The 14,902-nt window shown below is 44.4% G+C and overlaps 1 protein-coding gene across 4 annotated transcripts in view; it reads left to right on the top strand.

The window, feature by feature from the left end:
* LOC135918035 (solute carrier family 41 member 1-like) overlaps positions 1-14,902 on the top strand; it is a 640,016-nt gene that overhangs the window by 163,415 nt on the left and 461,699 nt on the right. Inside the window, exons 2-3 of one of the 4 annotated variants that reach the window (XM_070538275.1) lie at positions 4,203-4,254; positions 4,863-4,969. The exons of the other annotated variants lie outside the window; for them this stretch is intronic. The gene's annotated coding sequence lies outside the window, so the exon portion shown is untranslated. The remainder of the gene's footprint in view (positions 1-4,202; positions 4,255-4,862; positions 4,970-14,902) is intronic. 4 annotated transcript variants of the gene reach the window in all.

Here is a 14,902-nt window from a genome sequence, read left to right as displayed (position 1 = left end):
AAGCAAAAGCAAAATGCAAAAATAAACACAAATAAAAAAGAACATGCAACAACTTCCTCGTTTATTTGGTTGTGTGAAACTGCAAGGGCGTCAATCACGTCCCCGCGCCTAAAACCTATAAGTGAAGAAAAAAAATGGTATTGTCTCTGATGATAAGATTAACCCTAATTAACAAGGGGAATTTCTAGGAGGCCTTCTCCTAATTTTTACCGGTGAAATAAAAAAAATAGTGATCTAGGGATTCTGTTTCTTGGCATTTGGACACAGAGGCGAAAACGCCAAAGTCCCGTTTAAATATAAGTCTAAAGGAGGACACAGCAGCGTAATCTCGTTATCACTACTTCGATTGTCTTGATGGCCACCACTGAAATTTCCACAGAAATTTAAGGTGCTAAAATTCTGTCCATGTAGTTATTAATAAAATGACATCTCTACGAGTGCAATATTTTTTATATCTAACCCCTTTCATGTGTGCCGCTACTGTAAGAACCGACATTATCGGCCAATTCAGGGATGCTCGCGCTAACGAATCTTTCATATAATTTAAATGAAATCCCAGAAAACGTAATAAAACACAAAACAAAAAAATACTATTCCAGGTAATTTGAACCATGAGGAGCTGAATATCTAAATTTCTGCCATCTTCAGTTTTTTACTTGCATTTCTTGCATACTGTTTTCTCCCAAATCTACTTGGCCTGGTTTCTTCAACCACGAAGAGCTGAATAGATAAACTTTTGCCATCTTCAGTCTGGCATCGATTTTTATATGAATTTGACGGAACGTTAACTCTACTTGTCCGTGTACCTTGAACCATAAAGAGCCCAGTAACAAGATGTGTGCCATCTTGAGTTATTCGCTTCAACTGAAGTATCAGTTTCGGCCAAGTCTTCTTGCTCTAATAATTTATTTGCAAGCTTCAATCTTTTATTTGCATCAACTTGCGCATCAGTTTCTGCCAAATGTACTACTTCTACTATGATAACGCATAGGGAGCATAATAGTAAAATCTACGACATCTTCAATCTTTTACTCGCGTGCACTTACCGACTGGTTTCTGCGGAATCTACCTGCCCTCCTAACTTGAACCACAAAGAGCTGAATAGCTAAGCTTTTGCCATCGTCACTCCTTTTCTCTTATTACTTTCCAGATCGGTTTCTTCCCAATATTTTTCTCCAAGTAATTTGAGCTCTAAACAGGAGAATAGCCTACTTTTTGCCATCTTCAGTCATTTACTTGCATTAACTTGCATACTGTTGTCTGGGAAATCTACTTGTCCTTGTAACTTGAACCATACGAAGCTGGATAGCTAAATTTGTGCCATCTTTAGTCATTTAACCCCATCAACTTGCATGCCAGCTGCTTCCAAATCTACATCTCTAAGAAACTTGAACCATAGGAAGCTGAATAGCTCAACTTTATACCATCCTCACTCTTTTCCTTGCATTAACTTTCATATCGTTTAATGCCAAATCTACTTGTACTAGTACATTGAACTATAGGGAGCTGAATAGGTACATTTTTGCCATCTTCATTTTTATGCTTGCATTATCTTGCATACTGCCTTCTGCGAAATCTACTTGTCCTAGAAGGTTGAGCCGTATGAAGCTGAATAGCTAAATTTTTGCCATCTTTAGTTATATAACGCCATCAACTTGCATGCCAGCTGCTCCCAAATATACATCTCTTAGAAATTTGAACCATAGGAAGCTGAATAGCTCAACTTTATACCATCCTCACTCTTTTCCATGCGTTAACTTTCATACCGTTTCATGCCAAATCTACTTCCGCTAGTAACTTGAACTACAGTGAGCTGAATAGGTACATTTTTGCTATGTTCAGTCTTATACTTGCATTAAATTGCATACTGTTTTCTGGGAAATCTACTGGACCTAGTCATTTGAACCATAGGAAGCTGAATAGCAAAAGTTTTGCCATCTTTATTCATTTAACCCCATCAACTTGCATGCCAGCTGCTTCCAAATCTATTCCCTTAGAAATTTGAACCATAGGGAGCTGAATAGCTCAACATAATACTATCCTCACTATTTTCCTTTCGTTAACTTTCATACCGTTTCATGCCAAATCTACTTCCGCTAGTAGCTTTCCCCATAGGGAGCTGAATAGGTACATTTTTGTCATCTTCAGTGTTTTACTCGCACCAGCTTGCATACCGATTTCTGCCAAATCTAATTGTCCGAGCGTATCGAAGCATAAGGAACTGCAAAGCTAAATTTTTGCGAAATGCAGTCTTTTATTTATTTATCAATACTGTAGGTCTTCTGCAGACCTATGCAGGGAGCGGGCTTACATCATCATAGGCATGTGATAAGGCACAACAAGTTCCCAAAAAGACATCAGGAAAACATGAGGTAGATCGGAACACTTTTCAACAAGTGCATCAATATGATATTACCTACATGGTTATGCTTCGCGTAAACTAGAAGAGAAAACCTAGCATTGTAGATCGTATGCTATACATGAGAAAAATGTACAAACGAAAACAATACAACACTACAAGATACTTTATGCCGTTTTACAACAGGAAAAGCAGTTATACAGGGTTCATTAGCTGCTCCACTAGAGAACAAAACTTATCTAAATTTGGAATATTTGCAGCTTTGCTTGGTAGCGCATTCCAAGCGTTCACAGCGCGAGGGAAGTAGGAAAACTTAAACGTATTGCAATGCGTATTAAATGGCCGGACGCACTTATCGTGTTTTGTGCTACTAGACCGACGGCCAGGCGTATGATTATAGTCGTCTTTTTTGATTTTGGTGCGTCCATTAAAGAGGAGATGAAAAAACTTCATAGATGCAACATGACGCCGGCAGGTAAGAGTTGCCAAATGCGCTTGATTGCGCATGTCCGTCGCACTGTCGTGCCAAGAATACTTTGAACAGATAAAACTAAGAGCCCTATTCTGTAATCTGTAAAGTTTATCGCGAAGGTACTTTTCATGAGGGTCCGACACTATGCTTCCGTATTCTAACATATGTCGGACCAGAGTTTTATAGGCAGTTAATTGTACGGCCTGAGGTGCTTTACTCAGTCTTCTGCCTAGAAACCCTGATTGCTTGAATGCCTTGGCGCATGTATCGATGATGTGCTTATCCCATTTTAAGTTTTGCAAGAATGTGACACCCAAATATTTTACTTTGTCGACTTGCGTAATATTCAAGCTTTCAAGATTGTACGTAAATGATAAAAGTCATTTTTTTCTTGGTTAGGCTGTTGAACGCTGCTTTAGCGACATTTATTTCTATCCCCGACGTATTGCTCCATTGGGCAATATTTTGTAAAGAAGAATTAAGCCTTAGTTGGTCGTCAGTACTACAAATTGCAGTATAAATGACACAATACTCTGCGAAAAGTCGCAATGTTACATCTGGTTCTGCACAAGAAGAGATGTCGTTAACGTACATAAGAAACAATGTTGGCCCTAAAACATACCCTAAAACAGGGTACCCCGGACAAAACGCTTAGGCACTCAGAATCTACATTGTTTAATCTTACATACTGGGTCCGATTTGTAAGGTAAGCCGAAACCCATCCTATTACATTGCTATTAATGCCAATCGATTCAAGCTTGGCTATTAATTTCGAATGAGGTACGCGACCGAATGCTTTCGCAAAGTCTATGAGTATTGCGTCAGCTTGAAGTTTTGAATCAATTATGCCAGCGAAGTCATGAGTTATTTCCGCAAGTTGCGTTACCATGTACAGCCCTCTACGGAAGCCGTGCTGTTTAGGGTACAGTATATTGTTAGACTCTAGGTAGTCCATGATGGCTTTGTTGAGGATATGCTCGATCAATTTGCAACAACAAGTAGTTAGTGATATGAGTCGATACGTTACCACAGAAAGTTTGTTACCACTTTTATCAATTGGGATTATTATAGTGCGAAGCCAGTCTGTCGGAACTGCACCATTCTTCAGTGAAAGCGTGAATATTTTATGCAGAAAGGGGGTAAGTTGTTCTGCATAACGCCTAAGAAAAGCATTTGGGATTTTATCTGGGCCCAGGGATTTTTTAACATCTAATTGTAGAAGCAGGTTCAAGATACCTCGTTCGCTTATCTCGATTTCCAGCATAACTGATTCACGTTGAACAAGCGGTACTTGGACTGGGCATGCTTGGGTGAATACGGATTGAAAAAAAAAAGAATTGAATGAGTTAACTATTGTGTGCGTATTTTCAGTAACGGTGCTGTTGATTTCCATCTTACGGATTGGACTGTCTGGATTAGCAAGGTAACGCCAAAATTTTTTCTGTTGCTTTGTCATAAAATCTGTTAAAGTGTGTGAAAAAAAAGTTATTTCCTGCTTGCCGTAACAAACTTTTAAATTCGTGGTAATTGATCGCATTTGTGCTTCCGGATTCTTTTCAGCCTCCGTTTCATATGAATAATTTCTCGCGTTAACCAAGCATTTCTTCATCTTGTCCGCTTACGTTTCGTAGGAATATAAGTTGTTTCACAGTGAAAAATTGCCGCTTTAAATTTCTGCCATAACTTCTCGACATCATCGGAAGGTTAAGCGTAAAAATCGTCTAAATTAATTTCCAGGTAATCAATAGGGCTTTCATCGTCTGCCTTGCAATAATCTTTCATAAATATATGTGAATTTTCAGTGTTACTTTTGCCAGGCTAAGATTGCGAAAATGAATTAGAATCAATTTATGGTCAGATATTACATCTTCCACTTTAACTTCAGTATCTACTGTGCAGGAAATCAAAGCAAGGTCTAAAATATTAGGAACAAGCCCTTGGACACGTGTCGCTTACATTACACGTTGGGATAAAGAAAAACTTAGCATGGTATCAAAAAGTCGTTCGCAGCTGTTTACTTTCCTGTTGCAGGCGGTCAGGTTATCCCAGTCAATTCCTGCCAAGTTGAAGTCGCCAACAAGTACTAGCTTCGTCCGATCATGCATTTTCTCGAGGAGGTAGTTGTGTAATTCCGTAAGGTAAGTTTCAGGTGCCCCAGGGCGTCTGTATACTCCACCTATTAGTAGAGGTGTGGTTCGAAATGTGACAGTGCACCAGAGACTCTCGTGGTTAGGTATACCTTATTCCTCTCGGACCATTGGACCATAGCGATGGCAGTCTTTTACTGCAGTCTTTTACTTCTTTAAACTTGCATTCCGTTTTCCGCCAATTTTACTTGTTCTTGTAATTTGAACCATATGGGACTGAAGAGCTGAAATTTTGCCATCATCAATATTTTACTCCTATTAAAGGAGTACTGACACAAAAATTTGAAGTCGAGATAACTTGTGAGATCGATTTAGTGGGTCACGCACACATAGTGTGTAAAATATTAGCGGCGAATATCGCTTAGAACATATTTAAAATCAAATTTAAAGTACGTGCGCGCAGCCAACCGTAAAACAGAGCACCTCGCGACATTGACATCAACCGGGTCTGTAAATAGCCAAGAAAACGCTACGTCATGTGGCTACGTCACGAATTTTCGTTGGCTGCCACGCGGCTTTACACGTGCTCTTTAAGCGGGAGACACACGGTCAGATTCGGTGTCCGGTCCGGCGTCCGACGCGCCGGAACGGCAGCCGGAATCGAGGCGTTTTGCCGTGCCGAAGCGCCGGATCGGACGTCCGGCGTGCGACAAACCGGGCAGATTTTCATCGTCCGACGCGTCCGTGGACGCGTCCGACAACCGCACCGTCGTCTGGCCGCAGCCAATGACAGTGCGGCTGGCATGTGACGTTCCCTCCACGGAGGCGGCGCTGGCTGGCTGGTTTCTCTCAGCGTTTTTTTTTTTCCTTGCCTGCTGCAGTTTGTTTCCGACTTGCGTGGAAGAATACGTCGGGGAAAGAGGCCTTGAGTGCTCCACGGAGAAATCCGAGCTTCTGAGAATTACACGGGGCAAGAAAAGCAAAGAAAGCCTTAACATATGGCTAAAGGGGCAGCCGATACCGGAAAGCCAACAAATCAGGGTCCTTGGAATGTGGGTGCAATCCAACCAGCGCTGCACCCACACGCTGAAAACACTCAAGCAGTCAACAACCCAAATAGCACGCATGATCACGCGGGTGTCACAAAAGAGATATGGGATGAAAGAAGGAGACACACTTAAGCTGGTTGGCAACCTGGTGGTCAGCAGGGTCGCATACTCACTCCCGTACTTCAACTGCACCAAACAGGAAATACAAGAAGCGGACACAATTTTACGCAAAGCGTACGAAACAGCACTTCACCTGCCGAACAATACATCGACAGAGAAACTAATGGCACTTGGTTTAAGCAACACCTTCGAAGAACTAAAAGAAGCCCAAAGTATCGCACAGCTCATGAGACTCCAGCAGACCAAAACGGGAAGGGAACTGCTAATAAGGCTAGGCTTCGCGGAATCAATCAAAGAAACCCAAAGAATGGAGGGGATTCCTGATGAATATCGCAAAACATTCACTGTTAGCCCCCTACCCAAAAACATGGACCCAAACCTCCACACGGCGTGAAGGGACGCAAGGGCGAAATACGTCGAAAAGTACCTGGCCACAAAAAACACAACAGTATACACAGATGCTGCAGTATACGCCAAGCAAAGAGGCACAAACATAGTAAAGACAGCTGCGATAGTAATAAGCCAGGACTACAAAGAGATCAGCAGCGCGTCAATGAAGGACTGCTCGGTAACGGAAGCTGAGGAAATAGCCGTAGCTCTAGCGGCAGTGGAGGGCTACCGATCCGAAAGGTCCTTAACAATACTCACCGACTCGCAAACTACGTGTCGGAATTACATGAACGGCAGAATAGGACGCAGAGCGCTTCACATCCTCCGCTCCTGCAGGGCTAACAACAAAGTCAGGCATACAATTTTCTGGGTACCGGGACACGCTGGAATAGAAGGGAACCTAAGGGCGGACAAGGCAGCTCGAGAGCACACAAACCGAGCGGCCACAAGCACCGACCCTGAGCAATCCATACCAGTCAACCCAAGCTACTCAGACATATTGAATTACTGTAAGGGGGTCCGAATCAAATACCCTCCACCCCACAACAGCCTAAATCAGCATGAAGCAACCTCTTGAAGGAGGCTGCAAACAGGAACATATCCAAACCTAAACACACTAAGCAAAATGTTTCCCACCCAGTATAGAGACATTTGCCCCTGGTGCGGCGCCAAGCCCACCTTATATCACGTTACATGGGAATGCGTTCAGAATCAGCAATTCCTTCAAATAAAAGACCCGAGTGCGGAGCAGTGGGAGAGGGTGCTCTCCAGCAGCGACCCGAAAGTCCAGCATGGACTAGTAAGGCACGCTCGCCGAGTAGCCACCCTCAGTGGTGCCCTGGAATAGGGGCGTCGACCCTGCGCAGATGGGGAAGAAGACCGTGAAGATGGCCGACCACATCTGCCACCGCTAATTTCTACACCATTAGAGCAAATCAAGTTTTTCCTCCTCCTCCTTCCGACACGAAATAGTTACCAGTTCAGTAAAATTATCTCGACGTGTGCCTGTTATTCAAAGCAACGCCTATCACACTAGGACTAAGCTACCGGCGATATCGGGAGCCGCGACGCGAGGGCATTTCGCGGGCAGACAGCACATACCGACTGTCTGAGCGAGGCTGCTCGCTTCGCTTGCATGTTTGCTCTTCGCAACGACTTCGTCGAGTAAACCAATTGTATTTAATTACGGGCGACCTAAGTGTAAAGTGTTAATTATTTTGGCAAACATAAGCGCTCTTCGACGAGCTCGGGTTGGATCGTAAGCGCCGTCGGCCGCGGCGTCTGCCTAGCTAGGCCTACCGGCCCTATCGCTGGCTGTTAGTGGAGTCGTCAGTGGACGACGCGCCGTCGTGAAGTGTTCTGTCACTCGCAGGGGCATAACGTTATTGACAGTGTTCGCGTAAAGCGACGCAGTGTTGTGCAGAGTTCTTTATATTGCGTTTCTCGACGTGGCTCTGAAGTCAAGCTGGAGGGCTGGATCTGGGTGGAGCTTACGCGCCGCTCAATCTTTCGGATGCACGCACCGTGTGTCCCGAATCGTCGTATGCCGCATGCCGGAGCATGCGGCGCCGCACGTCGGATCGGACGCCGAATCGTACCGTGTGTCTCCTGCTTTACACGTGCTCGCCGTCGCCGGCCGCAATATCCGAGTCGCTGCTCTCCAGTGGGTCAAATTGAAAGTGATTGGCCACGTACGTCTAAGACGGTGGCGACTCCCACATGCAGGAAATCGTCGCCGCTGGACAACGAAAACGAGGAAGACGACGACGATGATGGCGAGGACATGGCAAACCACGTGCAGGCGTAGCAGACGACTAGCAACACGAAGCTCGCGTGCCGGTGTAGGGGTTGGAGGACGGACTCCGGGATGAAAACCCAAAACTTGGGAGGATTTATTCTACATTATATACAGAGAGATGAGCGTCCAGTAACAGTAGTACTGTCATTACGGGCCGGCAGCAACTCGGACGCTGCGGCCCGCGGCAAGAAGTTCGAGAGAGGTGAATCAGGGAATCAGGGCATGTCCCAGAATCTCTGGAAGGCTTCTTATAAGCCCTTCGAGCACTGTAAGTCACGTCATGTTTGACCAATGGGAGAGTCCGCTCCAATGACGCCACTTTCAGCCAATGGTAGGCGCCCGTGTCGCGATGTCACACCTGGCGGCTCTCTGCGGTCTTGCCTCGCAGACTGGCAATGCACTTCTTCTAACGAGGAGAAGGGGAGGGCTGCTCATGCTCCATTGTCCAAGGCCCCCTTCTAATCCCGGCGGCGTACGAACTTGTTGGCACGTGAACTTGTTGCCTTCAACTTGTTTGCTCGGCCGCTCCTCTGGAATGTGCTTTCTTGCATCTGCATTCCTCAATTAGCTGCGCTGCGTTTCGAAGTGGTTTGGGGAACTCGAAGTAGCCTCAGGAAACGGCGCCATATCTAACAGCTCGTCCTCGCCCCGGTAGTTCTGAATGGCCGGTGAACTCAATTCGCTGGCCATGAGGAACGCTGATAGAAGCTGCAGGGTACTGGGGTCGAGCCACGTTTGACGAACTTCGGGATCCTTGGCCCTGGAGAACATACGTCAAACAAACCAAACAATTAACACAGCGCTGCACCACGCGTAAGCGCAGGCTCTTCACCCCTCACTCGCCAGGCTATTACTGAGTCAAAACCAACCCTGATCTTTTAGTTCCCCAATTTTGACAAAACAGTTGTAACCACCGCTCCAAACAGCCATCCATTTTTCCTCGAATGCCGACAAGACCAGAGTACTATTGTTGTTGCAAAACAAAAGGGTCGTTGACGATGCAAACAACAAATGAAAACAGCCGAACATAACTTAAGTGGCCTAACTACACGAACAGCATGTTTCCAATCTATCGCAGTGGCGTACTTATCGCACGTATTGGCGCCACTGAACAATCTGGTCAACCTCACAAGTACGTAATCACAAGCGCACTAGCCTTGTGGTCACTATCCAGAACGCATACTTGTGTCGTAGGCAAACTCTTCATTACGCTTACTCACGTTTCTTCCCTGAAAGTCCTACAGGACACGTGGCATAAACGAACAATTAAACTTGCGGGACTTACACACTCCGCAGAACTCTTAAAATAATGCGTCTTCTAATAACTCGTTCCACGCGTACTTATCAGAGAAGTCAGAATACGGCTGCCCTCTACACACACTAGCAACCCAGTCATAAAGTCTGCTTCCTTCCGTCCACACAGGACACGTGCTAATGGAACTAAGAACGCTTCTCCGTGCAAATCATGCACTCACTGAAAATCTACGCGCTTAACCTTAGAAATTTCAGCAACACTTCATTTGGGCCTAGTTGGTACATACTTCTGAACTAAACGTAACAGCGCAAACATTTAAGACGAGCCACACAAAGAGAAAGACACGACACACACTGGCGCTGACTAACAACTTCTTTTTTCCTTCCATCGTCGATGCATTTATATACCTAGGCCACATAATCGCGCAGGCGCACAGAATGCATTACTGACGTCAGCCATCTTATCATATACGCAAACGTATGAAATCAAATTCTGATTGGTGCAGGGACAACGATGTGTCACTAATGCAATTATTTCCTTGACTTTTTATGTGATAGGCCTCTAAGGCAAGCCGCGCATGTTCATTCTTGCTTTTTCCAAGGATAATTGTCCGATCAAGTCGCGCCTCACAATTGCTGCAAGAGTTTATATGCGCAACCAGGTGCGCTCCTTTATCTACATTTTTGTTTACTTTTTGCGCATGTTCCCTGAGTCGCTCATTGACGCAACGCCCTGTCTGGCCAACGTAAGTCTTACCACAAGAGAGTGGAATGCCATAAACCACACCGATAGCGCACGACACGTATGAGGCATCATGCCGGATTTGGCATCCTCCTCTGTTCTCTCCGCAGGTGCGGGAACATAGCTTTGAAAGCTTGTATGGCGCAGAAATTGCCAAAGGTACGCCATGCCTGCAAGCAACTTTCTTGAGTTGATGGGTCACCTTATGTATATAAGGGACCACCGCAGGCCTACGCGTTTCACGTTCGGCGGCCGGCCTTCTTGTGGTTTTATTTTTCTGGATCAGAGTTTCAACCACTGCAGTTAAGAGCGACATAGGGAACCCAGCTGCCAAAAGTCGGCTGATCTGATTGTCAAAACTTTCTTGCATCTTGTGTACACACGACCTCTTAAGTGCCAATTCTATACATGACGACGCAATACCTCTTTTCACAATCTTCGAGTGCGCAGACCTGAAGGACAACAGTTCCTTTTTCGCACGGGGTTGATAGGCCCAACACACATGGCGTTCACAGAATTCAAGCTTCAGTTCCAAGAACTGCAATACACTGTTTTGTGGACTCTCGTGGGTAAACGTAAGACCTTGTCCATGTATCTTAAAATCTTCTAAAACATTATTGATCGTATCCTGGTAGGACGAGTCAAGCGCTAAAAATACCAAAAAATCATCGACATATCTAAAAACTTTTAAAACCTTCCGCTCAATAAAAGCATGGTCTAAAGAATGATCCACACTAGACAAAAAAATATCTACAAGGACAGGAGCAACACATGATCCAATACAAATACCATTCCGTTGTAAATACGGTTGGTCATTAAAAACAATAAAAGTAGCTCTAAGGTAATATTCTAAAAGACTTAAAAAATTTCCCACTGAAAGTCCGACATGATTCTGGAACGAGATCGTACCACTATACTCAATACATTCATGTACCGAAGACAGGAGTTGACGCTGTGGAACTGAATAAAATAAATCTTCAACATCAACAGAAAAACCATAACCTACATCCTTATTCCCAAGCAAGAACTGCACCACGTCATTCGAATTCTTTGTTCGGAAAGGGTCTTTCACTGTTAGAAACTTTAGGTTCTTTTGCAGGGATTGGCTCACATTCTTCTGCCAACAACCAGATTCACTAATAATGGTCCTAAATGGTGAATCTGCCTTGTGGGTCTTAGCCTTAAAAAATACCGATAGGCACCTGCCTCTACTTTTCTCTATGCTTTTTGCAAGCGGCATCAATTCCAGTTTTTTACAAAAGTCAACAAACTTTGTTTTTATACTAACTGCACTTTTCTTAATAGGAGCAAAGTTTTTTAGCACAGCCTGCAACGCTTTCTCGTTAAAGATGCCCTTCTCAACAACAACAAACCCACCTTCTTTATCTGCTTCCAAAAGCCTCAGTTCGTTATCTTTTAAGAAAGATAACGTTCGTCGAACACATACATCGGAACAGCGCGAAGGTCCTTCAGGTACTACCTTTTCCAAACGCTCGACACCTTCAGGAAGGCAGCGATCGCGGTCGTCTTGATTCGCCTTGGAAGCAACATTTCTATTAATAGCTATGAGTTCATGAGCATGGACACTAGAAGGAACACAGAACTTAGGGCCTTTCACTAGCAAACGGTTAACGTCATCAGGTAGAACAGCGTTAGCAAGCACCTTAACACTTTTTGTTTCATCTAGGGTAATTTTTGCACCAGATCTACACAAGCTCTTTACCATGCAATTCCAACTTGCTTCCGTGAGCTGAGCCGCAAGGCGAATATAAGAACGGTAATTCCTAAGAGCTATCCACTCGGGGTCATTAGCATGGCAAACAGACCAAAGCCAGTCCTTGAAAAGTCGGATTTGCCGCCACAGTTCCGAGCGTAGAAGTTTACACAGTCTCTTGACATGGCTCCATGATGGAGACACAGGACTGAACAAAGCACTCACATCTGTCGGCACAAGTCCTTTGCGTAGGGAGAACCCGTAAAGTCTTGCACGGCAAGTCGCAGTGATAATGTGGCTGATCAATGCATTGACGACATTAGAAGTTGAAGAACATGAAGACACACAAAAAGAGGGACCCACTGCACTAGAAAGGAATTTCAGCAACACTTCATTTGGGCCTAGTTGGTACATACTTCTGAACTAAACGTAACAGCGCAAACATATAAGACGAGCCACAAAAAGACACGACACACACTGGCGCTGACTAACAACTTCTTTTTTCCTTCCATCGTCGATGCATTTATATACCTAGGCCACATAATCGCGCAGGCGCACAGAATGCATTACTGACGTCAGCCATCTTATCATATACGCAAACGTATGAAATCAAATTCTGATTGGTGCAGGGACAACGATGTGTCACTAATGCAATTATTTCCTTGACTTTTTATGTGATAGGCCTCTAAGGCAAGCCGCGCATGTTCATTCTTGCTTTTTCCAAGGATAATTGTCCGATCAAGTCGCGCCTCACAATTGCTGCAAGAGTTTATATGCGCAACCAGGTGCGCTCCTTTATCTACATTTTTGTTTACTTTTTGCGCATGTTCCCTGAGTCGCTCATTGACGCAACGCCCTGTCTGGCCAACGTAAGTCTTACCACAAGAGAGTGGAATGCCATAAACCACACCGACAGCGCACGACACGTATGAGGCATCATGCCGGATTTGGCATCCTCCTCTGTTCTCTCCGCAGGTGCGGGAACATAGCTTTGAAAGCTTGTTTGGCGCAGAAATTGCCAAAGGTACGCCATGCCTGCAAGCAACTTTCTTGAGTTGATGGGTCACCTTATGTATATAAGGGACCACCGCAGGCCTACGCGTTTCACGTTCGGCGGCCGGCCTTCTTGTGGTTTTATTTTTCTGGATCAGAGTTTCAACCACTGCAGTCAAGAGCGACATAGGGAACCCTGCTGCCAAAAGTCGGCTGATCTTATTGTCAAAACTTTCTTGCATCTTGTGTACACACTTGGTCTGTTTGCCATGCTAATGACCCCGAGTGGATAGCTCTTAGGAATTACCGTTCTTATATTCGCCTTGCGGCTCAGCTCACGGAAGCAAGTTGGAATTGCATGGTAAAGAGCTTGTGTAGATCTGGTGCAAAAATTACCCTAGATGAAACAAAAAGTGTTAAGGTGCTTGGTAACGCTGTTCTACCTGATGACGTTAACCGTTTGCTAGTGAAAGGCCCTAAGTTCTGTGTTCCTTCTAGTGTCCATGCTCATGAACTCATAGCTATTAATAGAAATGTTGCTTCCAAGGCGAATCAAGACGACCGCGATCGCTGCCTTCTTGAAGGTGTCGAGCGTTTGGAAAAGGTAGTACCTGAAGGACCTTCGCGCTGTTCCGATGTGTGTGTTCGACGAACGTTATCTTTCTTAAAAGATAACGAACTGAGGCTTTTGGAAGCAGATAAAGAAGGTGGGTTTGTTGTTGTTGAGAAGGGCATCTTTAACGAGAAAGCGTTGCAGGCTGTGCTAAAAAACTTTGCTCCTATTAAGAAAAGTGCAGTTAGGATAAAAACAAAGTTTGTTGACTTTTGTAAAAAACTGGAATTGATGCCGCTTGCAAAAAGCATAGAGAAAAGTAGAGGCAGGTGCCTATCGGTATTTTTTAAGGCTAAGACCCACAAGGCAGATTCACCATTTAGGACCATTATTAGTGAATCTGGTTGTTGGCAGAAGAATGTGAGCCAATTCCTGCAAAATAACTTAAAGTTTCTAACAGTGAAAGACCCTTTCCGAACAAAGAATTCGAATGACGTGGTGCAGTTCTTGCTTGGGAATAAGGATGTAGGTTATGGTTTTTCTGTTGACGTTGAAGATTTATTTTATTCAGTTCCACAGCTTCAACTCCTGTCTTCGGTACATGAATGTATTGAGTATAGTGGTACGATCTCGTTCCAGAATCATGTCGGACTTTCAGTGGGAAATTTTTTAAGTCTTTTAGAATATTACCTTAGAGCTACTTTTATTGTTTTTAATGACCAACCGTATTTACAACGGAATGGTATTTGTATTGGATCATGTGTTGCTCCCGTCCTTGTAGATATTTTTTTGTCTAGTGTGGATCATTCTTTAGACCATGCTTTTATTGAGCGGAAGGTTTTAAAAGTTTTTAGATATGTCGATTTTTTGGTATTTTTAGCGCTTGACTCGTCCTACCAGGATACGATCAATAATGTTTTAGAAGATTTTAAGATACATGGACAAGGTCTTACGTTTACCCACGAGAGTCCACAAAACAGTGTATTGCAGTTCTTGGAACTGAAGCTTGAATTCTGTGAACGCCATGTGTGTTGGGCCTATCAACCCCGTGCGAAAAAGGAACTGTTGTCCTTCAGGTCTGCGCACTCGAAGATTGTGAAAAGAGGTATTGCGTCGTCATGTATAGAATTGGCACTTAAGAGGTCGTGTGTACACAAGATGCAAGAAAGTTTTGACAATCAGATCAGCCGACTTCTGGCAGCTGGGTTCCCTATGTCGCTCTTGACTGCAGTGGTTGAAACTCTGATCCAGAAAAATAAAACCACAAGAAGGCCGGCCGCCGAACGTGAAACGCGTAGGCCTGCGGTGGTCCCTTATATACATAAGGTGACCCATCAACTCAAGAAAGTTGCTTGCAGGCATGGCGTACCT

The sequence above is a fragment of the Dermacentor albipictus genome, chromosome 5 (assembly GCF_038994185.2).
Source record: "Dermacentor albipictus isolate Rhodes 1998 colony chromosome 5, USDA_Dalb.pri_finalv2, whole genome shotgun sequence".
NCBI classification, from domain to species: domain Eukaryota; kingdom Metazoa; phylum Arthropoda; class Arachnida; order Ixodida; family Ixodidae; genus Dermacentor; species Dermacentor albipictus.
The sequence above is the reverse complement of the archived record's forward strand: the minus strand, read 5'-3'. Positions and strand labels throughout refer to the sequence as shown.